The 26,402-nt window shown below is 46.8% G+C and overlaps 1 non-coding gene across 1 annotated transcript; it reads right to left on the bottom strand.

Annotated features, from left to right (window-relative positions):
* Nucleotides 1–22,823: 22,823 nt before the first annotated feature.
* Nucleotides 22,824–22,985, bottom strand: LOC148016694 (U1 spliceosomal RNA). Its single transcript, XR_015688257.1, has one exon. It is a non-coding gene; the product is annotated as a U1 spliceosomal RNA (small nuclear RNA).
* Between the last annotated feature and the right edge of the window lie 3,417 nt (nt 22,986–26,402).

Below are 26,402 nucleotides of genomic sequence, written 5' to 3'. Positions count from 1 at the left end.
TCTACAAGAAACCCATCCCTTACAATGGTGGGGAAGGAAATACCTTCAAGCTCCACGAAGTGGAGATGTGAAAAATGATTAAAAGATTATTTACATTGGCACCCTCTTGCCTTTTATACTCCAGTCCAAACTAGGCTAATTTCCTAATTAAAGCAACATGAAAATTGTTTTATTACAATCCATCCCTGCCCAAAAGTTTTTCCCTCAAAACTTTGAAAAGTGAAAGGACAAATTAATGGTAACTCGTTAAGAAGTGAGAGGCCAATGCTGAATATCCTTGTTGAAGTTGTCCATTGAAGAAGATAATCTTCCATTGAAAAGAGTCTCCAAATTAAGCTCAAAACAATGGAAATCTGAATGCTGTCCTGAATAGGTAGTCATAATAAATGACCCATAACTTTGGATAGAAATGTCAGATTGTCGCATATGAGATATAAAAATGTTGTATACTTCATAAGGTATCCATCCATATCATCAAAATCCAAATTTGATGTCGATATGCCAATTATTTTCATGACAAAAAATTAATACAACAAGCTATCCACTATGCAATGAACTAGTTACCTTCTTGAAGAAGCCATGGAAACTGATCCAAATATGAAGCATGTTGCCAAGATGATTCTTCCATAGGAAATCCCTTCCACTTAACAAGATATTCCATAACAATACGGTTCCTTAGAACCTTCTCTCTCTTGCCAACAATTCTTTCGGGTTCATAAATGATTAAGCCATCTTCGTCAAGAGGAGATAATTCTTTAAGAACTTGTATGTTAGGCATGTTAGAATATCAAGCTCCTGCTACTCTTTAGCCAATCTATCTTTATGTGTGTGACTGACATTAGCTAGATACATCTGTACACATGTGTGACATTCAATAAGTCAGTGTAGTCAGTGACTTAACCACAGTTAGTCTTGGTTAGTCATACCTATGTGCGTAAGTCTCTTTCAGTTAGTATGATGGAAGAATAATGGAAGAAGAACAACAATGAGCTGAGACTCGTCTTCCACTCCACTTTGTCTCTCTCCCTCTCTTCTAACATGGTATCAGAGCTTAAATGCCTGAAGCTTGAAGGCTTGGCAGTGGCCATTTGACATGAAGACATCATATTTGAAGAAAATGTCATCAAAGGAGACTATGCCTACAGCCCGTTTTTTTGCAGAAGCTATATCTTGCTACAAAAATGGTTTTTGGAGAAATGGCCCACCATACTTGACCATTTCAACGTGGTCTACAACTTTGCAAAAGAAAATTTTTTCAAATTCCTCACAGATTTTGAGATATTCAGCACAAACCTGTGCATGACTGGTTGTTTACTGCATTAAACAACAGGTGATTCCAGGGCACTAGTGTCTTTCATCCTAACAATGTATAAGCCCTTATTATCATGAATTTGAGCATGATATTGAAGTATTAAATGCTCAATTTTGGAGCTTATTTACAAGTTGGAAACAGTGAACTAGTTGCTATCCTGAATTTGGAAACAATATACCTACACGGTTGAAGTATCTGTGATGCTTATTTGCTAGTGACAAATGCTTGGATCATATCACTTGAGTGGGAGATGATTTTTGGGATATTGTGAGTGCTGAAAGTCCAAATTTTGGACTGCTTTGTTGTTGGTTATACAGGGTATTTACTGATTATTATCTACAGGAAAGATACCTATCATCTTCAATTGGCATACATGCAATATATTCTGACCGGTTGGACATGTATTAACTCCTGCACAGAGTAGCAACTGAATGAGATGTTTTGGGTTGTTTGAGGTCTGAATACTCTTGTTTTAATAGAGAAAATACTGTTGGTTATACCAGTGGGCTGGCTGTATTTGGTACTGCTACTTGCATACAGTACAAACAATGATACTTGTATGGACATAGTCTGTTGCTGGGACGTTTTGCTACTACCATAGAATGTTTTGAACTAATTTGAGCTTAGTTTATGCTCAGTTGACTGTGTTTTTTCATTGTTGGAATACATTTTATAGCAAGCAGGTTGTCATGAAAACTGTCTTGAATTGTAGGAAACTAACCACAGGAAAATGGTCCTGAACTATAGGAAAAGGACTCACATACTTACAGGGTGTATACATCACTGAATCCCTAAGCTGCAACTATGGAAAATGCTCGAGGCACTGACAATATTACTCAAATTATGGGAGAAAATCTAGACAACAAAAATTTTGATTTATGGAATGTTCCATATGAAGAATTTTTTGGTTGGCAGAGATTATTGGGACTTATGTACAAGTGATGAGGTTGAACCTAAAATACATGAAAGGAATCTGACAAATGATCAAAAAAGAGCTTATAAGCTATGGAGTGTGAGAGCATGCAAGGTGTTACATTGGTTTTCCTTATGTATGTCAAATGCTATGGTTATACAAATTACTGGATGCAATTCCCCAAAGGATCCATGGGATATACTCATGAAGAATTATCGAAATGTAACACATGCAAGAAAGATTCAGCTAAAGCAATAGTTCAATAACATGTCTAAGAATGGCAGAACCATTCAGGCCTACACTACAAAGATCAAGAACATAGCGGATCGGCTTGCCATCATTGGATTTTTAGTGTCTGAGGATGATATGATTGCAGTGACATTGAATGGACTTGGCAAAGAGTATAAAGCATTTGATACGTCTATTTCTGTGAGAGTTGAATCCCTTGATTGGGATGAGTTGATTGCTTTGCTACTTGATGAGGAGGTTAAGCTTGGTCTGAATACAAGTTCTAGTACATCTCAAAGCAGAGACACTCTTCTTTACTCTAGCCAATGTGGTAGAGGTGGGCAGAGGCCATGGCTCTTTTCGAGGTCAAGAAGACACTTGAAATGCTTATGGAAAGCATCAGCAAAATGCTTGGCAAGGCACAAATACACAGGGCTAGCCTGGATTTGGTGGCTTTAGAGGCAGGGGGAGATCACCCCATGGTAGAGGTGGTGGATCTGGTTCATGGCAGTCAAATGATCATTCAAATAGAGATAAGGACTGTCATTACTGTGGTAGATATGGACACATTACAAAGGATTGTTACAAGAAGCATGGAGATATGAAGGCAATGGGCAAACAACATGGGCACTATGCATCTTCTAGCGGTGCTCATGATGAGCAGGTTGACAGATTTTTTGCCATGCAGCATGTGTCTAAGAATGCATTTAGGGGCAGAACAGAGATGAGGGATGGTACATTGATTCAGGGGCTTCAAATCATATGACACCCCATGGAGAATGGTTTGATGAGATGGTTGCACGTTCACATAGTTATGTGTAAACTGGGAATGACACCCAACATGACATTCAACACACAGGAATTTCTCCATTGTTGATGCATGATGGTAAGAAAAATAGCCTACATGATGTACTACATGTACCTACAATAACCAAGAATCTTTTGTTAGTTGGACAAATGTTAACCCCAAGTCAAGATGGCAAAGCCAAGATGGCAAAAAATGGAGGAAAAGCAAAGAAAGATGAAGAAAAAGAGCGAAGATACGCAAGCGGCCCCTAAATATGGACCGGGGCAAAAAGCGCAACCATAAAAGAAAAGGCACCTCGAAAAACTCAAAAAATCTTTGTAAAAGAGCGCCAGGCTCCCTCCTGTGCCCATTGTAAAATATTAAATGGGTGTAGGCTAGAGGCATAGGGCTAAAAGAGGAAAATGGAAAAATGACCTTGCCACAATGGCCGGTCATGTAAAAAAGGAATGGGTGCCCATGGGATTTTAGGGTTTGCATATAAAGTTCAAAAAGTGAATAAGAGATCATTCTTTGGTGTGTGGCAAAGGAGTCTTCTTCTTTTTCTCTCCTTCTCACCTTCTTGCTTGTGTGTGCTCTTGAGAGAGGGAGTGTGAGAGTGTGAGGGAGTGAGTGTGTGTGAGAGTGAGGGATCAAGAGGGTGAAGCTCTTCACCATCTCCTCTTCTTCTTCTTCTCTCCCCTCCTCTCTTCTTGCGCGCGCGGCTATGGAGGATGGAGCTTAGAGGTGGAGGAGGCTTGAGGATGCTTGAGCTAGCATCTAGGATCGTGGAGCTACCGGAGTGCACGGGAGAGGAGGCGACTCATATCGGCGCTAAGCTAAGCTCACTACACACGTAGGATCGACGGCGCATTGGCTAGGTGAGAGATAGCTATTAGAGTTCGCTTTGAACGCTTGAAATAATAAGCAGTCTGTGGGTCTTGGCGGTTGACCGAAAGCTCCCACATTTTGGTTTCGTTGCTGGGACCAACGAATTCAAGCTTGAGCACTTGCGCGCCTCATATCGAGCATCGAAGTAAGGGATTCATCCCCGAAACGGAACTTGAGATAGGTAGGAACTTGGGTGTTTTTTATCTTCAAAACAAGTAAGTATTTTGGGTTATTTTGTTTGTTTGATGATTAGGAAACATGGAGAAATCAATTCAGTGTTTGGCTTTCGATTCGTGTTGCATTTAGAGTAGGATAGGATTAGGAAATCACACCAGAGAAAGGTAGGGTTTACTGTTGCAAAATAGGGCAAACAGGGCAAAAAATCATGTAAAAATGGAAAAAAGCTCGCTTCTGATGCTTAAAAGTGGTAAGTGAGTGATTCGGGGCGTCAACACCATACCCGAGAAAGGTTATAAGAGCCAAAAGACCAAGGAAACACTCATTTGCAACAATCCAATGTGAAAGAGAGAGAGAAAGAGAGAGAGAGAGCTACCGGCCGATTAGATTCGATCGCACCAACGACGAGCCCATCACTCCATCCAGGTATATGAATCCCTTCTCTTACTTCCCTAGGTCGGATTTGGAAGGTTGTGCCTGGTATGATTGAGTGAAGCACAAGAAACGATCGAAATTGAGTTTCCGCAGTTTACGTGCGCCACGCTTGGCCTGCCCGAGTGACCACTCTTGGGCCAAGTCCCAGAATCGGACCTCGGCCACGTGTCAAATTCGGCCCATCCGACCAAAACCCTAATCGGCCCGTTCGAGTCTACAATTCAGACCGTGGAAAAACTCGGCCCTCGGCCCACTTGCCTCGGCCCGTCCGAACAACCTTGTCCAAATCAACCGCTTGGCCCGTCCGAGTGACTCCGTGCGAGTCCACCCTGTCTAAGTCCCCCGATTCAGCCCTCAGCCCATGCGCCTCGGCCCATCCGAGTAACCCATTCGAACCCTGCAATTCGGACCAGTAGGGCCGAGTGTAGATTTTTGCCAGATCTTCAGAAACTTGACTTGACCCGGCTAGGACTCAACAGCTTAGACTGTCGAGAGCCCGTAGGGCGCTCAGAACTTGATTCTGCACACGGAATAGGCAAATAGAAGGGCGCCGCTGCTTACTAGCTCTAAGAGTGGGCAGTTGCGAGACCTAGAGGCTTAGACGCGACCCGCTAAGCTGTAAGGCCTGATCGGACTAGAAACGAATGAGGCAACATCTTAGGGAAACCCTAAACCTTGACAAGACGGCTAGGAAGTGACCAACAAGCCTATTTGGCCCAAAACAATGCGAGAGTGCATAAGATGACTAGGAAGTGGTTGCTGCACTCACCCTGAATTTTTGCACTTGAAGTACACTTAAGGAAACTGAAAGCCTGATTGAGCACAATTGCACGAGGAAAGACACATTGAGTGGCCATGAATTGAGGACTGTATTAAATAACTGAAGGAACTCACCCAAATAAACCACTCAAGGGACCCACCAATAGGAGAAAACCCAATACAGAGACAAACCGTCAACACTCAGAGGTAGGACCAAGCAAGGGACACCGACGAAGTGGATCTGCCTAGCCTACTGAACCTAATCGATAGCTTGGTGGAGCACAACAACTCGATAATGGCAGAGGAAAGTTCAGACCATAGATACAACGAGGAATTCAACTTAGGAGCCTTTCCAGATTCAGTTCAGCAGAGCTGGTCAATAGTTACGATGCTCATGCTCAGTACGAGCACCGTGGTAGGATGGCGGACGCTATCATTGCAGATCTAGAAGAGGAGAGAAAGCTAGCCCGTAAGGCATTGCAAAGCATGGCTGAGTACAATAGGGATCAGCACAGGTGAGGAATCAAAAGCAAGGCTTGGAGTTGGGAGAGGTGCAACAGGTAGTGAACTTGACTGGCAGGAATCGAACGGACCATGAGAGGCCACTAGAAGGAGACTTAACGCTGAGTGAGCTCTTGATGAAGCAACTGCTCGATAACACGGCTGCAGAGCAAAGTGCCACAGCTCTAGCGACATCACTGCTCGCAGGATTAGAAGCAAACCAAGGCTTAAAGAGCCAGGCTAAAATCCCTATGTGTACAAGGCTTTGGCAGGCAACTTGAGCTTGCAGCGGGACGTGCTAACCAGGGTCTTTGAGGAGGCCATCAGAGTGGACGGATTAGTTGAAGGAGCAGAGCTCCAAAAGCGCGAACATAGAAGAGACCACTTCACGAAGCTCAGAGAGGCTGTCAGCTTCGAGTGAGCGATCAGCACCATCAGCCTAGGATAGGGGAAAAGCCACTGAAACGAATCAAGACTTGGCTGATGTTAGAATGGAACTAGCCAAGTTGCAAGAAATGTTGAGATGACCAACGCGTCCACACATCCAATGCGTGTACTGTGGCAAAAACCACTTGCTAGCCGAGTGTCAAGACCCTAGGTCACGACCTTGCGCTAACTGCAGTAGGTTTGGTCATGACGTTGAGCATTGTAGACTGCCAAGGAGACTTCCATACTCACAACCATACGGCCAGCCTTACCTAATGAGCAGGCCACAGCCATTCTTCGGAAGGGGAGCCCCATTGGCCCTTCCCACGCCCAACGACGTTAAGCTGACCGTTCCTAGGATGCAGATAAATCCTACAGGCATTCCTAGGCCGTCTGGTCCTTACGTAACCCACCCACCAAGTGACGCTCCTGTCCACTATGTGGAAGAACCAAGTGAGGAGGAAGCGTACATATGCCCTTACGTTTCGCATGACAACAAGGGCAACGCTGTCCTCATGGACTATCGACCAGTCCCGGTGATGGCGTTGGGAAGAGGACGAGGTAAGGGCCTAGGAGGGCAGGCACAGGACCCAATTACCTATTGGACCTACAGCCACCCAGGTCATGTCTCATCACGCTACCCTGAGAGGGAGCAACAAAACAGAGATAAGGCCGACCAAAGGTGCGCTGAGTGTGGAATCACCCATCTTTTCGTTGATTGCCCAAGGAGAAAGTGTCACCTAGTTCAGCCAATGAGCCATCTGTCCCATTGGGGCTGTTCAGTGTCGAGAACCACGACGGGGAGGCCACGCCTATCCCATTGCGGGTCATGACCCGTGCCCAAATAAAGCAAGCTGGCATCTCCCTGCCAGGACCTAGCAATTTGGATGCATCCTCGATAGGGAAGAAGAGCCGTAGACGGCGAAAGAGGAAGTCGGAAGCTAAAATCGCACTAAAGACTGAGAGTGTTACAACTCTGCCCGCTGGAAAGAAGGTCTCCGACGCAGAAGCAGAGACATTAGCCCCTAAGACGGCCGAAAAGGAAAGCGCTAAGGTAGGGGAGTACCCGCAATCAAAGCGACAATTAGAGCCCATAGAGAAGGTGAGGGAATGGGTGAAGGAAGCCCAAGAACACCTAAAGGATGCTGAGCCCATCATAGAGGATGGGATCGATGACCTCTCCAGCATAAGTATGCCGACCTCACTCCCACAACCAAAGTCGAGAGAAGCAATTGCACCACAAGCTGTGCCGTTAAGGCCAAGCCTCGACGCTGCTACAGGGCCGCGGTTCAATCACCCACGGCCACTAGTCAGGACAATCTAAGTTAGGAGAGAGACGAACACCCAATGATCTCCTAAACACACTAGTGACTACCCCTGTAACACTCAGACTGGGAGATCTGCTTAGGCAGCACCCCACCCTATGGCAAGACGTTAAGCAGTGGGTTGAAGGGACACAAGAGCAGGTCACGACAAACCCTCATGACCATGAGGCAGAAATGCAAATACCAAGTTTGACATTGCACACTGCGCCTAAGTCCTTGCACGTCAATGCCTTTTGGGAAGGCTCTGCGATGCATGCAATCTTGCCAGTTTAGCCCTAGGTGACACAACGAGGAAGGGAATCATAGACACAGGAGCCGGGGTTAGTGTACTTAGCCACACAGTGCTTCAAACTTGGGAAAACCCACTTGTTGAGACTGCTAGGTTTAATGTCACACTAGCGAACGGTATGAGAGTTAAGCCATTCGGGGTGCTTAAGAGTTGGCCAGTGAAGATCGCAGGTGTCCAGTTCTCCGTTGACTTTATAGTCATGAAGGGAGTGGACTACGACATCCTATTAGGCCGCCCCTGGATGCGCAACACTAGGGTCATCGAAGATTGGGGCAACGGCTTCCTTGGCAATAGGACCAACACTGTGAGAGTGGAGATGGACACTTGGAAGACTTCATCCGTCGACTTAGATGCCATCTCTGCTATGCTCAAGGGTAATGCTCAGGTCAAGAAGTCCTATGGGCCCTTGACCAGGTATATCCCATGCCCAGAGGACGAGTGGGACTGAATGCATGTCCTTGCTACAATCGACCTGCCGTTCTCTGATCACGAAGCATATGAGCAAGCCATCAAAACAATCGGCAAAGCTGATGACACACCCTCCGTGCCAGTCTGCATGATGGCAGGAAGCCTTCAAGGGAAGCCGAAGCCCGTCAACTCCACGTTCTAACCAACAAAAGGGAACTCCAGGAGATACTGGAATATCTATTGGACAAGCTAACTGGCAATCCACCTGCAAATCTCAAACCACTCCAGGACCTCTTAAATGAATCCAAGTGGCAATGGACCAGAGTGCATGACTTAAACCTCATGTATAATTGGGCCCTGATGCCTGACCAACAACCAAGGATAGACCGAGTCCTAGGAGATGACGAGCGGTCTGATAAAGGAAACTCAAACGACGAATACGAAGACTGCCAATCCTTCAGTGATGAAAGCGAGGGTGAGGTAGATACTATGGAATATGACACTGAAGGACAAGAAATAGAGCAAATATGAGTAGATTCCAAGCCGTAGAGAAGGAGTATCTTTCGGAGGGAATGAGGAGTCATGAGCGTGGAATGTGACCGCGCCTGGTTGGAACACGTAGGAGCCATAGACCTCGAGCAAGCGATACTAGTCCAGCCAGGAATGACGTCGATATTGAGAACTGAATCACCATCTGAACTGCGCCCACCAGGAGAAACCACCTCTTCTAGTGAAGGAAGGGGATTCGACTCTAAATCAGAGGTTAGCTCGGAGAGTGATCCAGAGATCCCTAGGCCGCCCACAACCAAACGCACTAAGGGGGACCTACCGGTCCACCTGAGGCACAGGCGATTGAGACACGAGAAGGCAAAACAACCCAGGGAGAATCGAACGGAAGAACAGGGGAAGCCGCAGGACCTCCCTAAACAAATCACAAAATTCAAAAAGGGGGATAGGGTGGTAGTACTGTTAGGTGCCAAACGTCAAGCACAAACAAGCGAACCAATCAAGGGACCAACCAGGGTCAAGGAGGTGGACCTAGCCCAAGAGGGGGAACCACCCCGACCAATCTTCATTGCTGATGATTTGACTAATGAAGAAGAAACGAATCTTGTCTCTCTCTTGCGAGAGTACATAGACGTGTTCGCTTGGTCCTTAGGAGAGCTTAAGGGGGTAGACCCAAGTGTCGTGACCCACAACATATCCATGACGTCGAACGCAATACCGGTCAAGCAGCGATCATACCCTATGAATCTAAACATACTCATGCTGTCAAGGAGGATATTGATAAGCTAATGAGAGCATGATTCATTTATGAAATTGAGCACACGGACTGGGTATCGCCCATAGTCATCGTAATGAAGAAAAATGGAAAAATCCGAGTGTGCGTCAATTACAAGAATGTGAACACTGCCACCAAGAGGGACAACTATCCATTGCCGTACACTGAGCACATGCTGGAGAGAGTAGCAGGCAAGGAAGCCTACAGTTTCCTGGACAGCTTCTCAGGGTACAACCAGGTGCAAGTGCATCCTGTTGACAGGCATAAGACTGCCTTCACCACTGAGTGGGGTGTCTTTGTTTACATAGTCATGCCCTTCGGGTTGACTAATGCCCCTGCCACTTTCCAACGCCTCATTTGAACCATCTTTAAGGACATGCTTTGCAAGGAGTTAGAAGTCTTTGTCGACGACCTCTGTGTCCACTCGACATGGGTCGAACACTTAGACAAACTCCGAGCAGTCTTTAAGCGATGTCGTTTATACCGCCTCTCCTTGAAACCCTTAAAGTGCCAGTTTTGGGTGAAGCATGGATGCATTCTAGGGCACGTGGTGTCAAAGAACGGCATTGCCACTGACTTCTCGAAGGTCAGGATCATCGTTGACCTTCCACCCCCGAGCAACTACAAAGGAGTTCAATGCTTCCTAGGCCATACCGGGTACTATCGGCAGTTTGTACTCAATTATGCACTGATCGCTGACCATTGTACAAGCTGTTTATAGTCTTCAAATGGACTGAAGCATGCCAAAGGGCATACGAAGAGTTGAAGAAGGCTCTAACCACAACACCAATCCTACGAGTCCCCCGATTGGACCATCACCTTCCACGTGCATATCGACGCTTCTAAGTTTGCCGTGGGGGCAGTGTTGTGCCAACCTGGCAAACACAATTTAGACTATCCAGTGAGCTTTGCTAGCAGACAACTCACTGAGATAGAAATGAATTACTCAACGACGGAAAGAGAAGGACTAGCCATGGTATTCGCAGTGAAGAAATTCTGGCATTACCTCTTGGCCACGCCCTTCACCTTTTTTGTGGACCATCAAGCCTTGCTATATCTAGTAAACAAACCTTGTGCTACAGGACGCATAGCTCGATGACTCCTTCTGCTTTTAGAGTTCAACTTCTTCGTAGTGGTACGAAAGGGAAAGCAGCATTACATGGCTGATCACATGTCGCGCGTCCCCACCGGAGAAGCTGCTGGACAAGGTGTTATTGATGAACTGCCCGACGCCCATCTGTTTAACCTCTCCAGCGAGAGAGACCTGTTTAAGGTTGATCTAACACCGTATTGGGCAGATGACATAGTCCAAGTGCTTAAGCACAGACTGCCTGACCGACCAATAGAAAAAGCCTAGCTTAGGAGATTAATCCTTAAGATCCAGCCCTATCAGTTTTGCAGGCCAACTCTACAGGCTGGGGCAAGACAGATTGTTGCGCAGATGCGTGTGCGAATATGAGATGCACGATGTGCTCTCAGAAGCACACGGCAGCATTGCTGGAGGGCATTTTAGCAGAGACACGACAGCACGAAAAGTGTTGCAATCTCAATTGTGGTGGCCCACACTTTTCCATGATGCAACACGATTCGTCAAGCACTGTGACGAGTGCCAGCGGACGAAGGTCCCAATTTGCAAAGATCGACAACCCTTCGAAAAATGGGGAATTGATTTCATTGGGCTCATCAGTCCTGCAGCACAGTATTCGCAGGCTAAGTACATCATTGTGGCCACGGATTACCTCACTAAGTGGACAGAAGCGCAAGCCACACGAAAAAATGACGCTAGAACGACGACTAAGTTCTTATGGGAGCAAGTAATCTCATGATTCGGTTGCCCCATCAAACTGGTCAGTGACCAAGGCACGCACTTCATCAATGAAGTGATCGTGCACCTCCTATCCACCTTCCTCATCATCCATCGCAAATCCTTGCCGTACTACCCTCAGGAAAACGGCCAGGCCGAATCAAAAAATAAGGTTCTCATCAATGTCCTAACCAAGGTCGTTTCTGCTTCACGCAGCAACTAGGACAACAAGTTGATGAGCTTTGTGGGCTTACCGAACCGCCTATAAAACGGTTGTCAGTCAAACCCCCTTTAGTTTGACATATGGGATAGAAGCGATTCTACCGATAGAGTTCTTCGTCCCTAGCCTGAGAATAGCGCTTCAAGAGCGATGGGAAGGGAAGGAGGCATGGACGCAATGACTAGTTGAGCTCGAACGTCTCTTACAGACTCGTCTTCTTGCCACCCATGCATTGATCTGCGAAAAAGCCCGACGCAAGAGCTGGTTTGACAAGCACGTCAAGCAGCGCGAGTTCAAGCAGGGTGACTTAGTGCTCCTCTACTCAGTTAAAGGGCATAAGCAAAAGATAAAATTTAGAGGTCTTGGACCATTCAAGGTTCGTGCAATCAGCCGAACAAGCAATGTCAAAATCGAGACCCTAAACGGTGAAGGAATAGGCTTCTTCAATGGCAGCCATGTCAAGAAGTACTACCCTCCTACGCATCCTTTGCATGAACCACCGATGTTAGAACCGCCTGTCAAGGTCCGAGTAGCCACAATCATTGAAATCGACGACGAGGACGAGGAAGCCACCTTTGTATCACGGTCACAGCCAAACAGACATGTGCTTTCACCGCCTTGATCGACGAGGGAGCAGACTTCAACGTCCTGACCTACGATCATTGGACTCAACTTGACCAGCCACAACTTCAACCTACCACTGCAAAATTAAGCCCATATGGGGCTCATTCCTACGCACTACTCGGCAAGTGCAAGGCAGCCATTTCTATCGAGTCTGAGACTGTTCCAATGCTTTTTTATGTACTGCCAAATGCTAAAAACGCAGGCACAAAGTCACTGCTAGGGCGCACCTTCAAAAAGCAGACCCACTGCAATGTCGACTACGCATCGCAGCGCATCCACCTAGTAATAGGCAACGTTCACATTGTTACATCTTTCAGCAAGGGCTGCACGACCTCATCCCAGGCCACCCAACCACTGATAGAAACACCCGTAGGCAATTCTAAGGAGGGGGGTGGAATGCGGCCGCCAGTCCCCGAGTCTCATCGCCCACAACCCATACCAGCCCAAGCTAAGGCCCCATAATCCCGCCTCCAATGGGTGCCTAAACAACCGCAACAGCCGCCTAGGAGTCGACGCTCCTACCCTCAGAAGACCAGAAACTCTAAACCTAGGAGGCCCAAACGCAGCCGCAGGAATAGACGTGTAATCAGTCAGAGATGGGTCCCCAAGGCTCTCTTGCGCGCACAAGGCTACTATGAGGGCAATGCTTGGCTATGGATACCTAAGGCCCACGTGGCCAGAGGCACCACTCGCATGCCAACCTCAAGCTTAATCATCCCAAAAATCGTAAGACCTCGAAACCACGAGCCACAGAGCTTCCCTAATCCGCAACCATTGAGTCCATCCATGCGCGAACCAATGCAAATCACCCAAGCCTGTCAAACCAATCAACAACCGCCAGCTCGAGCATCATTACAAGCAGGAAAAGATCCGGGTTTCCAACTCCATCTTGAAAGTAATAGGCCATCACGCGAGGCCGTTGCTAACCTAGCTTTCGTCCCAGCGACCCAAATGCAAGCTCTTGAAGTCCTACCATAGCAACTCTCCGTAGTCAAAGGCTCAAGTCCTACCAAACCCCAACCACCCGCAAGCCTTAGACCCTCTTACGAGAGGAAATCCTTTCTCTCACTAGCAGTTGATTTAGCTGAGGAAACACGAGATGATGTGATGGATTGCATTAAACGACTGGACGCTACTTTTGTGTCGCCAGCTCTGAGCTACAATCGCCTCGACTTAGGCCTATTGGATGAATCCTTCGCAGTCGAAGTTCAAACGATGCCTTGTTCTTGGGAAACGTTTGAATTTGCATTTGCAAAAGCCCCTACTTCTGCTGCTAAGTTGCTCAGCGGTGAGATCTCAAAAGTGCAGGCAATCAAACAATGCCTCATCACGTCGTATGATTAGCGAACCACCTCCGCCATCACTGACCAAGAAGTGGCAGAGTTGTCAAAACTGGCTGAGACGAAATCCCAATTCTTAAGGCATTGGTACGATCTTAGACTTCAATGGGAAGTCGAAGGATGCCGAGTAATGACCAACACCGAGCAGCGACGTGCTATCAAGACGGTAGAGTACGACCCCACATACATCGCGCTGACATCATATCGAGTGTTAACCATGCTGCGAGGCCGTCCTATAGAAGACCACATCAAGGGACATCCCTACCTCAACCGCCTATTGACTGAAGAAGAGTTACACATCGCTAGAAGTCGAGTCAACTCGGGAGACTTCTTGACTGATGTTCTCACATACATCACTCAAGTGGGGATTAAACCCTCCGACCTGGACCGCGAAGCCCATTTGGAGTACAACCCCAATTTCTATACTTGGCTCCTTCACAAGTAGCCGTCCATGCCGAAAGACCTACACCTTCTAACCCTCATCCTAGGAAGGATTCTTCTCAGACTAAAGGGGAAGGGGTAAGGTGAATCAGATCAGAAGTATGTAGACATGCATTGTGGAAAACGAATGGGGTAGGAAAGAGGACACAAAAACTTTGAATTAAATGGCAAAAAGTCAAAGTTTGAAAAGCGAACTTGCACTAGACTTTAATAAGTTCATTCAGAAGCATAAAGTTTTTTCTACTTTAACGATTACTATGTCACAAGCACTAACGAAAATTACAGTTATGACAGAAACAAAAGATGTCACAGCAGGACCGAGCCCACCGACTCCCCTTCACAGAGGAAGAGAGAACGCGGTACAACATCAACCTGGAGAACCGCGCCTATAATCAGCTGAAATTCCGAACTATCCACAATTTGGAAGAATTAGTGGCCAAGGAAGAGGTGGCAGGAGCATCGTGGAAAGTTGCAACCTTAAAAAGTACCTGGAAAGTTTATCACGAGAACCTGAGCACACGAGATGTGTGGAATTCCTCAGGACCTACAATCCCGACGGAGAGTGCGGCACTGTCACAGTGGGGAGAGGACAAAATGCTAAGCACGTGTGCTGGTCCATCTAACCCCAGCCTTGGTGGAGAAGGCACTGGGTTGGAACCAAAGGTGGAGAAGAAGAAAAAGAGGGATGCATATGCCATGCTGGGGATGAGGAAGGAGGAGGTGCTGACGAACAATGGCATTAGTATCCAAGACATCCCCAACGCAGAGACCAGGCTACAAGTGAAGCTCGTACATGCGCTCTTCTCCAGCCAGCGCTATAACACGCTGATGCACAGGATCAACGTACCAATCCTAGAAAATGTAGCGGCCCAAACCCTGCACGAAGTTGACTGGAATGGCTACGTGCTCAAGACTATCCCGAGCTCTAGCATTAGGAAGCCTGCCAGCAGGAGGAAAATCACCGATGTCGAAGGCCACAGAGAGAAAAAGGGCTTCCTCTAAAGCCTCATTCATTGCATACGGGGGCATTTTAACGGCGCTTATCCAGGAGGCCGTAAAGGAAGCAGAAGAGGGGGAGGGAGAAACACCCGACTGATCACCACCCCATCAACACCAGGACATGTCTAGCGACAGGACAGAGACAGAGAAAGAAGGGGAAGAGCAGAAGAGCAAAAAGCAGGTTAAGGAGACTAAGAAAAAAGCAGCACAGAAGAAGAAGAAACAGGATGAAGGCCGTAGAAAGGAGAGGGAGGACTTGGAGAAAGCGAAACAACAATCTCTCAAGGAGGTAGACAAGAGAGAAAGGAAGAAAAAGCAGGAAGAAGAAGAGACAATGGAACAAGTAAGGCAGGCTAAAAAGGCATCCAAGCGAGAAGCCGAAAGGAGAAGAAAAGAAGAGCAAGAGGAAAAAGAAAAACTAGAGGAAGAATGCAAAAAGGCCGAAGAGAAAAGGAAAAGAAGAGTCGCAGAGGAGGACGAGGAGTTAAGAAGAAAGGAGGAGGAGGACCTAGCAGAAGCTACCCACCAGTCCATTGAGCAACAGTGTAGGGCAGATGACCCAGAAGCCTGGAATCAGCCCAGGGAAGAGAGGCCTAGCTCCAGCATGCAGGCCCCAGAACCCGTGCCCCCCATAGCTCCATAAGGAAAAGGCAAAGCACCCCTGCATCCCATCCCCGCCCACATGGCACCCCCCGTCGAACCCACTACGCCCACCCCTAGCATCCCCACCAGCTTGGAAGTGTCAAATCTGGTAGTCTGGATGCAATACTTCATTAGCAAGGAAATGGCCCAAGGAAAAAGCACGGAGACGATGACCACGAGACCAAAAAGGCCAGCTGCAGATTGCTGAATCAAGGCAGGATCAAAAGCGCCCACGCATGGAGGCCTCAACCACCCCCACCCACACAACAATGACGCTACTAGCCAGTTACGATGACTACGTCACTGAGCTGCTCTCCCAATTGGAGAGAGCGAAGGAGGAGAAAAGGATGGCTGTGGCTGAGTTGATGGCAGAAAAAGAGTCAGTGGTGGCTTTCTAATTGGAAAAAACCCGCATCATTGCCATGCAGCAATGCCAAATCTTCGAACTCAAGTAAGAGTTGAAGGCCAAAGAAAATAAGAAAGAGAGTTACAAGCAGCGGGCTGGAGGACGAGAACCAGGAACTCGTGCAGATGCAGCGGGAGTACAAACTCCTCCTGATGCAATATAAGGAACTGGAGTCAAAGCATAAGGAACCGGAGTCAAAAACTGCCACCATTGAGCAGATGATGGGGGAGCTGAATGCCAAGGAAGAGGAGAGGAGCCAAGAGAGGGAGCAACAACGAAAGAAGATCGAGTCTATCTCCGATCAGCTATATCTCGGGAAGACAGAACAAGACAACATGAGCAGAGAGCTTCGGGCCCAGGAGCAGAACCTCGTAACCCTAGCTCAAAAGCAAGGGGAGAGCATGGAAGGAATGAGCAAAAGGGCCGAGGAATGGGCTACGCAGAACGAGGCGTGGGTGAAGGCTCTCGCGCGGCGCCTTGCCTTGGCGAAGAAGGAAAAAATATTGGCAGAAAGCAAAGCGGGAGCCATCCAGACAGCCTTCGCCGCCCAACAACAAGCCTTCCTCAATACGCTGCTGGATACAACTCAACCAGAGGGAGCAGAGCTGTTGGAGGTGGTAAAGAAGAAATTAAGCATCTCACGCAGAGCTCTGCACGCGGGGCTGCAGATGCCACCCCAACCTGCAGAGGTAAGGCTGGGCCTAGAGGAGCAGCGGAAGTATCTACTACTGGCTGGCCTAACTCCCCAGGAGGCAGATGCCCTCAGCTTTGAGGAAAGAACACTACAAGAAAACCGGTAGGGGGAGGAAGTCGAATTCAGAATTGACATGAATAGATTTAGAGAAGATGTAATCCCACAGTCCCCCTCGCCGCACGAACAAGATCAGCAACAACCCAACCCGCCCCTGGACAGACATGCCATCCTTAAAGAGCGGCGGAACAAGCTGGTGGAAGAGGCCAGAAAATGGCTGCAGGCCAAGCCTGTCATGCAACCATCCGCTCCCCTCCCACCATGCCCCAAAGACCTACCTATGCAACTCCACGCATAACTGGTGGTCTGGGAACGGCAAGAACTAGAAAAGGACCCTTTCTCCTTCAGTTTCCTTATGCCTAATAGTTTGAGAAGGGTCCTGCCAATCAAGGCGATGGAGGAGGTGATAGCGGCTGGCAGCCGACTAGGCCAAAGATGGTTGGAGGATAGGGCAAGAACCCCCACCTTGTGGGGCACAAAAGTGGCCGAATTCTGGCAAGACAAGATATACGAGGTGCCACACATGGTGAGGGGCTACGACTGCCAACCCCTCTGGAGGAGGCGAATATGTAATACCAACATGCTTGCCTGGATGGCTTTTTGTAACACCCTACCCCACGAGCAGAACGACCCCACGTTTATGGCGTATCCCCTAGGATAGGTGTGGATTTTGTAACCACCCTCCATGGGAGGCACGACTTCCCCGTTATCTACAATGCCAACGCCACTTCCTTTGAAAATGCTCTACTTTTTTATCTAGGAAGCTTGCCCGCCTCCATGATGCATTTTCTTGAGGAGTTCTCCTCCTGCCCAAATCCCGCATTTATAACCACCTGTAATTACCTTAGGCTCCTTAAACTCCTACTTAAGCAAGATCCGGCACCGCAAGAAAGCGGCTTGCCTCCCCTCTTTTTTTATCCTAATGCTATCGATAGTTGCGCCATGACCCGCTTAATGATGCGGGATAGCCTTCTACCTTCATTTTGCCTAGCACTCCTAGAGGATATGAGTGACAGCCAATTCACTAGGTGCAACCACCCCTTCCTATCCACCACCTCTCTTCATGTCCACATGAACCTGAAAGGTACATGCAAAGCCATCAATTTTTACGCAAATCCATTCGCCCGCCCTCCCCCCCTCATTCTAACGACGAGAGCTAGCCTTGACTGTCCTGCTCCTCATGTAATACTATCCCGGAATGTGAAAAAAAAAAAAGATCACTGCACCTAGGGGTCCTTAAGTTAGGCGTATCCAGTGACCTCGGTTGGCTGGATCCACTCCTAACCCCCTAGCCCTTTTTGATCCCCCACGTCACACTTAGGGCACATCAACGACAGGACACACCTAGGGAAGTAACACTCCCCTATGGTTTGACCTGTCACCCTAAGCCACTAGCACCACTCCCCCTTGGCACAAATGGGGTCCTCAAGTGTGGAACATCACCTGGGTCCGCTTGCGATTAGACCCACTTCCCCATTTCACTAGCACGAGCACACCGCACTAACACGCTCACGACAGCACCCCCCTAGGTAGGGCACTGGACCTTCTTCTTCAGGTATACCACTTCCGCCCAACCACCAACTTCGGAGGCCCTCGTTCACCCATGCAATCCACTAAGCTGCTCCGACGACCATCGTTCTTGAGTTTCCACAAACCTCTGAGTCTACATGTGGCCCTTAATCTTACACCCATGCCAAAAGTGCCATGGGGCTGGCACCCATCTAGGAGGGGGTAATGTTAACCCCAAGTCAAGACGGCAAAGCGAAGATGGCAAAAAATGGAGGAAAAGCAAAGGAAGATGAAGAAAAAGAGCGAAGACACGCAAGCGGCCCCTAAAGATGGACCGGGGCAAAAAGCACAACCATAAAAGAAAAGGTGCCTCGAAAAACTCAAAAAATCTTTGTAAAAGAGCGCCAGGCTCCCTCCTGTGCCCATTGTAAAATATTAGACGGGTGTAGGCTAGAGGCACGGGGCTAAAAGAGGAAAATGGAAAAAGGACCTTGCCACAATGGCCGGTCATGTAAAAAAGGGATGGGTGCCCATGGGATTTTAGGGTTTGTATATAAAGTTCAAAAAGTGAATAAGAGATCATTCTTTGGTGTGTGGCAAAGGAGTCTTCTTCTTCTTCTCTCCTTCTCACCTTCTTGCTTGTGTGTGCTCTTGAGACAGGGAGTGTGAGAGTGTGGAAGAGTGAGTGTGTGTGAGAGTGAGGGATCAAGAGGGTGAAGCTCTTCACCATCTCCTCTTCTTCTTCTTCTCTCCCCTTCTCTCTTCTTGCGTACGCAGCTATGGGGGATGGAGCTTGGAGGTGGAGGAGGCTTGAGGATACTTGAGCTAGCATCTAGGATCGTGGAGCTACTGGAGTGCGCGAGAGAGAAGGCAACTCATATCGGCGCTAAGGTAAGCTCACTACACACGTAGGATCGACGGTGCATCGGCTAGGTGAGAGATAGCCATTAGAGCTCGCTTGGAACTCTTGAAAAAATAAGCGGTCTGTGGGTCTTGGCGGTTGAGCGAAAGCTCCCACAACAAATGGCAGAACAGAATCTGTAGGTGAGATTTAATAGAGATGGATTCTTTGTTAAAGAATATGGTAATGACTGCAAATTGATTGCTAGAGACTGAAGAGATGGCAGAATGTTTACTCTTGATGCATCACCAAAATTGAAAGCAGCCATGTTTGCACATGATGATGGTGCTATACGGGATGTTGAGATATGGCATAAGCAGATTGGCCATGTGAATGTACAAAAGCTGAAATCTATGCAGTAGAAGGAGATTATGCTTGGACTGCCTAAGTTCAAGTATCATGACTTTGGACATGTATGTGATGCATGTCAGTTTGGAAAGCAAGCACGGTTTGAATTTATGAGACATGTACGAAATAGATCACGACCCTTGCAGTTGGTACATTCAGATGTATGGGGTCCATCTCATAATGCTTCATTTGGTGGTGCTTGTTACTATGTATCCTTCATTGATGATTTTAGCAGGTATACTTGGCTTTACATATTGAAACATAAGGATGATGTGTTTGATGCATTCAAGGACTTCAAGAAGCATGCTATAAATGAGTTGAGCTATAAAATTTCATGTCTTAGATCAGATGGAGGTGGAGAATATGTCTCTAATTACTTTGATAGTTACCTTGCTAAATATGGAATCAGAAGACATTTAACTTACAGCTATACACCACAGAAAAACGGTGTAGTAGAAAGGAAAAATACGGTACTGATGGAATCAACAAGAGCTATGCTAAATGAGAAGAGTTTGTCAAATGGTTATTAGGCTGAAGCAATAGTGGCTATTGTCTATGTGCTAAATAGAACTCCCACAGCAGGGATTCATGATGTAACTCCATATGAGAGGTTGTATGGTCATAAACCTGACATTTCACACTTGAAGGTAGTTGGCAGCATTACAAATGTGCATGTTTCTGATGAAAAGAGGAAGAAATTGGATCCTAAAGCTATCAAGAGTGTGTTCCTTGGTTATGCAAAAGACTGGAAAGCTTACAAGTGTTATGTACCATCTACACATGAGACATTAATTAGCAGAGATGTTGTTTTTGATGAGCTAGTATCGTGGTATGGTAATCCTATTACAGTGGCTACTAATGGATCAACTAGCACTAGTAATGCTGAAAATACACCTACAGTGAGTACATCTATGAGTGGTCATATAGGTGATGGGTCACCTATAGTAAGTCCTTAGACAGGACGCTTGCGGAGTTGTACTCCTACGTTCACTGACATGGATATGTCATTGAGGGGGAGATTGGATAAGGGAAAAGAAAAGATGCTTAAGGATGTGATAGGTCCACTTACAGCACATTATGAGTCATCTAATAGCGACAGTTTGAATAGTGAGTTGATGCCCTCGTTTGACGAAGGAGTTGGTTGTAACATCATAACCTATTATGACTGGTGGACCACAACCCATGCTCATTCTGACTATTGCCAAGGTGAATCCATATGGAGGCACACCCTGTTGACTATTAGGGAAGTGCCAAGTTTTGGTAATTATTGAGACTGAAAGTTTCCCTGTGATCTTCTACATGTTGCCTAACATGGAAGGAGTTGGAAACGAGACACTATTGGGCTTCCCATTTAAATAGCAAACCAAGTGTGTGGTTGACTTTCACATGCAATGCATTCACTTGGAAATGTGCAATGTACAAATCATCACAAATTTCAGGAAGGGCTCATATGCTTCTTCAATGAAAGTAGAGCCACCAAGGTTTAAGAATTACTCAACATAACACCTTGCTCAAGTAGTTGATCCTAGCACAAATGGAACAAAGAAATCTAATCAACGCAGCAATTCCACCAAACATAGCCCAACTAAAGTGAGTCCCAAAGATAAAGCATAGGGACATGGAGGTTTGGCTTTATCCCCAACAACCACCACAGAAATTTGGTGCCGAACGACAAGCAAGACAAGGACACCAATGCTACAACCAAAAGTGAGTCAGGTGGATCCCTATAGATTTGCTGAGAGAACAAGGCTACTATGAAGACAAAACTTGGGTATGGTTACCTAAATCATCACATACCAAACCACAAGGCCCCAAATGCTTCAACCCAAACATTCCACACAAACGATCATCTCTCAAGTCACGAAGACACTTTAGAAAACAAAATGCATGGGCTCCAATACAGCCTAAGGAACCTCAATTGGTCTACAAGAAAAAAGTGAACTCCTTAACCCTCACACTTCAAACAAAAGCCAACACTCATTAAGGGAATCCGGCAAGTACTAAATACATGACCTCTTTTGTGCATTGAAGCTAGGTCGAGGGCTATGGAGAGTGCACTTCTTTTTTCTTGGCTTCCTCTTCAAGGAGTTGGGCAAAAATAGCCCAAATATTATTAGATTGTTGGAAATAATTAATGATAACTTGTAGGGGCATCATAGAAGGATTTATGCAATACATGGTTATCTAGATCGCATTTTGTAATATCGTTGCTATTATAGAAGCATCCTAATGTGCATCTGGTAACTCGTTTGACTATGCTCATTCTCAACCCATTCTTGATATAATATTAGCCACATAAGGACCCAAAGTATTTTTTAAGATTTTGTTGTGGCCTCAAATGGGCTTGAGCAACACCTGATCATTCGATCTAAACCACCTCTTTACAAGCTAACAACCATTGTAAGAGTATATCAATCCATGAGGTTTCGCCTCCTCTTGTAAAATGACACTTACAATGGACACAATGAACCCTTTTTGCATGATACACTCTCTTCCATAATGCAGCATAAAATATGTTTGGCCAATATTTGCCTTGTAGGTTATTTGGTACTCATCATAAGGCTAAGTTTAGCGATGCTTATACCAATTGAAGTGAGAGGCCTCTAATATTTTGGCTAGAAGTGTTGGTAGTCTACGAGCTCAATAACATAACATTGTCACAGAAGTGATCTTGACTCTCACTTTCTATACAGAAATAATCAAAAGATATAAATGTTTGAATTTGATGTCCTGCCTAAAGGATTTTGGTGTGTATGATAAGCTTGAAAATTCTCAAAATTTTCTCAAAACATCACTATTGCCCCAGGAAGGCCAATGCAGTCACCCGAAAATCTGAAAGGCGTTTGGCGTGCACGGCTGTGCTTCATCAACAAAGGTGTTTGCTTCCGTCTCTGCAACCTACAATTTTAGCTGGCCAGTATATGGTTGTGACGGCATTGTAGCATCCTGCCATCAGGGCAGCCATAACCCCGAGCTCGGTTTGAAAGCACCAGCCCCAGCCCGGCATGGAAGCACCCATCAGCCATATCCACGAAGCACCCGAACCTGCCATGAGAACACAAAACTGCCATCCGGTTAACTTCCGATTTCGGAGGTCTGAGGAGTTGAATAGGGGCCGCGCGAACGCGAGCCCCCGCTGCCACTAATAATGACGTGCACTCTCCCACTCAGGGGAGATGCTAGGGTGCGGCCCGTCCGCAGTGCAATGGAGAGGCCGACCCTAGGCCATCGGCCTTCTTAATCACCGATAGACCCCGCCCAGGTAAGTATGCTTCTGCCAGTCCCAAGCTTCGCCTTAAGTAGGCGGTCAAGTCGGTTACCTGCGTCCCCCTCTCCGCCCACTACTCTCCAGCCCTGCGCATCTCTCTACCTACGGGAGGGGGCGAACGCCAAAGTCCCCCCCCAACCCAACTCCAACACGTGGCAAGAGCCGGAAGGATACGCTGGGGCGATTCACAAGCCAGTTTTGATGAGTCGTGTTGCTTCGAGGATTCTGCTTCTCGCGCCTCCTTTCTTGGAGGGGATGTTTTAACTCACCAAGTAGCCGTTTACCCCCCCAATGCCATGGAGATGGCCCAGACCTTCTCTCCGCTCGGAGCCACCACTAGCATTGTGTGTACCCTTGGGGCATTGGGACCGCCTCAACCTTCCAAGCCTTGTTAATGCCTCCACCCAGCCATTACCACAAAGCATGGAGGCATGGTTACTACCATGCAATAGCTTTTTTATGTCACCAAGGCAATTGGATACACATAGATAACTAGTAACGAGCCTTATTAATACCTAGGCACTCCGCTGCTCCAAAGCTTGGAGGCAAGGTTACGACAATGCAACAGTTCTAGGGCAGCTTGGACGAGTACAGATAAGCACTTGACCAGTAGCGCTTCAACTGCTTTTGTCATCCCTTGCCGATCCAGCTACACATTGATTAGCTGCTTGCATCGATGGGAGAGCTTGGTGTATGACATATTCTCCTACAATCTGTTCTTTTTATTTTTGCATGTGGGGGGTGAGTCTTCTTTTTGTTCTTTGCATGTGGGGGGGGGGGGGGGGGGGGGCGCGGGGGCGAAGATACATGTACATGCAAGGAGGTGCACTACAAATGGGTGTGCTAAAGTTCAGTAAGGGTGCAAATTCACAATGGCCATCCGCACACATTGGAGGGTGTGTCCAACAACGGAGGGGACTGGCCATGTGGTGTCTTAGGTGACTGGCCATGTGCATGAGAGGGTGCTACCCTCAAGAATGCCACCAACTACTTTCTTGTGGTCTAAAACTCAACCTCTCAATCCAGATATATGTTGTTGTGCAAACCAAAAATGAGGACTGTGAACCACCTTTGGTACTTTAAACTAGCTTAATTCCCCACAAGCTCTATCATTTTGTACTCCTGCTCTTCAAAGCAAGCTCTCCAACCACATGATATAGCACTCACAGAATGAACCATGAACTTTATCTTTATCCCCGACCATACAAGCATGGGACCAAGGTTAGTACCATGTGACAATCATTTCATTCTCATAGAATGAATGTGTTCTTTAAACTCATTAACACACTTGTCTCGATAGGGAACGTGGATAAGGTCCAACATGTCAAAACAATCGTTAAACATTCTTGATTTGGGGACATGTGTGTCTTGTTAGTTTGGTACATATCATGGACTTTAGACATTGGTTTTGTCATTCAATTGGCCACTAGATAAAGGTAGATAGGTGGCACGTTCTAGGGTTTCTTCAAACTTGTCATGTTTCAACCTAAGGCTTTTAGGGTTCCTTCACTTGTCTGATGTCTCATCCTGAGGCTTTTATATATGCTGCACTCCACTTGCAGTTGTTGTATTGCATCCTCTTCCATCCTCGCACAATGGGAGACTGGAAGCACTATTGCTACTAGCCATCATTGTACTAGTGCCCTATGAATATTGTATTGGACATCTCATGATTCATTTTATGCATTCCTTAGCCCACTTCATTTTGAGATTCTTGTGTTCTTCTGTTCTTTCATTCGATGCATGTTTATACTTTTTGGTTCACACTTCTTGTTGTTCATGCATTCTCACATGGTATTAAATCATGAGTGCTGGTGGTCTTGTGTGCTCTTAGAGGTAAATTCGACTCTAAGACCTCAATGTTTTATGCGTCTGGACCTTTCAAAACCTACATTTTAGCTTCCTGCCCTTCTCAAAATGGTTGGCAACCTTGTTAGTTTAAGATTCAGCAACACACGAGCGCTTAGACACTCACACTGATCAAGATTGCAAGAGACAAGAGAGTTGTTGGAAGTTCACGTCCACTATGTGAGAGTTATAATGAAAGTACAATCCATATGATATAGCACTCACAGAATGAAGCATGAACTTTATCTTTATCCCTGACCATACAAGCATGGGACCAAGGTTAGTACCATGTGACAATCATTTGGTTCTCATAGAATGAATGTATTCTTTAAACTCATTAACACACTTGTCTCAGTAGGGAACATGGATCACGTCCAACATGTCAAAAAAATTGTTAAACATTCTTGATTTGGGGACATGTGTGTCTTGTTAGTTTGGTACATATCATGTAGTTTAGACATTGTTTTTGGCCTTCAATTGGCCACTAGATAAAGGTAGATAGGTGGCACGTTCTAGGGTTTCTTCAAACGTGTCATGTTTCAACCTAAGGCTTTTAGGGTTCCTTCATTTGTCTCATGTCTCATCTTGTAATGTCTCCTCCCTTTCTCCCCCCCCCCGTGACCCCCGTGCCTTCTCCCCCCTAGATTTTTTTGAATTTAAAAAAAAACTCTCCCTCTCTCTCCCCCTGCCGTGTGCATGGCGGGGAGAGAGAGAGAGAGTAAGTAGTGAGAGTGGGGGGGTATGCAGCCCCCCAGGTGGCAGGTGGCACCGCCTTGCCACCTCCCCCTCCACCTATAAAGCACCCCCCCTATGCGTTGGGGGCAGTAGAGCGTCCCCTCCCTGCATCGCACAGGCGCCACCTATTGAGATGACAAGCTCAACACATGCTGGCATTGATGATGGACCGCCTAGTTAGATGGGTCTACACGTCTACACTTAGCACATTGGTGGTCATTATGACTCTCACATGGCCACTGACTCATTACTTATTATATTCAGGTTGTTACACCTATTTACAGCTGGCATAGTTATAGCGCCAGTCGACTATTGTAGTCGGTTATTGAGTGAGCTTCTCCTTGTATATTCTGTGTGTGTTCGGTGCAGCATCTTGAGCAAATCCCCCCACTATGCAATTCTTGACATGGTATCAGAGCCGCGCCACTGAGAGAGGCTGATTTGGAAGGTTGAAGTGAAGGAGAAGAAGCAAGGTTCGAGCAAGCAAGCAACGGGTAAGAAGCTCTCCCATTCTTCCACTCTCTCTCTTGGATAGTGCCTATGGAGGCACCGGAAGCAGGGCAGAGCGAAAATCTCAGATTGCTGTGAGATTTGGTGTACGCGAAGAGCGCTGTGTATTCTGCAGATTGGCCCTTTAGGGCTTTCCCACTGCTATTTTGGCCATCTGAGATCATTTCAGGTCCCGTTTTGGACTCGCAAGGTTGCGGACAGCAGTTCGAGGTATCCTGCAATTTCAGCTGTGTCTACCGTATACAGGTGCACAGGTTACAGATTTCAGATCTGTAAGTTCAAAGGTGTTTAGCAACGAATAAACACAAGGTTTATCTGCAAACTGG

Source organism: Lygodium microphyllum, chromosome 23, assembly GCF_053477565.2.
Source record: "Lygodium microphyllum isolate KBCC chromosome 23, Lygodium_microphyllum_v1.1.10, whole genome shotgun sequence".
In the NCBI taxonomy this organism is placed as follows: Eukaryota; Viridiplantae; Streptophyta; class Polypodiopsida; order Schizaeales; family Lygodiaceae; genus Lygodium; species Lygodium microphyllum.
The sequence above is the reverse complement of the archived record's forward strand: the minus strand, read 5'-3'. Positions and strand labels throughout refer to the sequence as shown.